The sequence below is a fragment of the Penaeus monodon genome, chromosome 24 (assembly GCF_015228065.2).
Source record: "Penaeus monodon isolate SGIC_2016 chromosome 24, NSTDA_Pmon_1, whole genome shotgun sequence".
Lineage (NCBI taxonomy): Eukaryota > Metazoa > Arthropoda > Malacostraca > Decapoda > Penaeidae > Penaeus > Penaeus monodon.
The window spans coordinates 11,515,311-11,515,953 of NC_051409.1; the positions used below are offsets into that span (position 1 = coordinate 11,515,311).

Here is a 643-nt window from a genome sequence, read left to right on the forward strand (position 1 = left end):
GTGGGTACACACGTGTACATGGGTGGACTGGTGCAACCATGTACATGGGTGGACTGGTGCAACCATGTACATGGGTGGACTGGTGCAACCATGTACATGGGTGGACTGGTGCAACCATGTACATGGGTGGACTGGTGCAAGCATGTACATGGGTGGACTGGTGCAACCATGTACATGGGTGGACTGGTGCAACCATGTACATGGGTGGACTGGTGCAACCATGTACATGGGTGGACTGGTGCAACCATGTACATGGGTGGACTGGTGCAACCATGTACATGGGTGGACTGGTGCAACCATGTACATGGGTGGACTGGTGCAACCATGTACATGGGTGGACTGGTGCAACCATGTACATGGGTGGACTGGTGCAACCATGTACATGGGTGGACTGGTGCAAGCATGTACATGGGTGGACTGGTGCAACCATGTACATGGGTGGACTGGTGCAAGCATGTACATGGGTGGACTGGTGCAAGCATGTACATGGGTGGACTGGTGCAACCATGTACATGGGTGGACTGGTGCAACCATGTACATGGGTGGACTGGTGCAAGCATGTACATGGGTGGACTGGTGCAAGCATGTACATGGGTGGACTGGTGCAAGCATGTACATGGGTGGACTGGTGCAAGCATGTACA

At 53.8% G+C, this 643-nt stretch overlaps 1 protein-coding gene across 3 annotated transcripts in view; it reads right to left on the reverse strand.

Annotated features, from left to right (window-relative positions):
- Window positions 1-643, reverse strand: part of LOC119588580 (methenyltetrahydrofolate synthase domain-containing protein-like) — a gene marked incomplete in the record, with an annotated part of 56,358 nt that overhangs the window by 41,176 nt on the left and 14,539 nt on the right.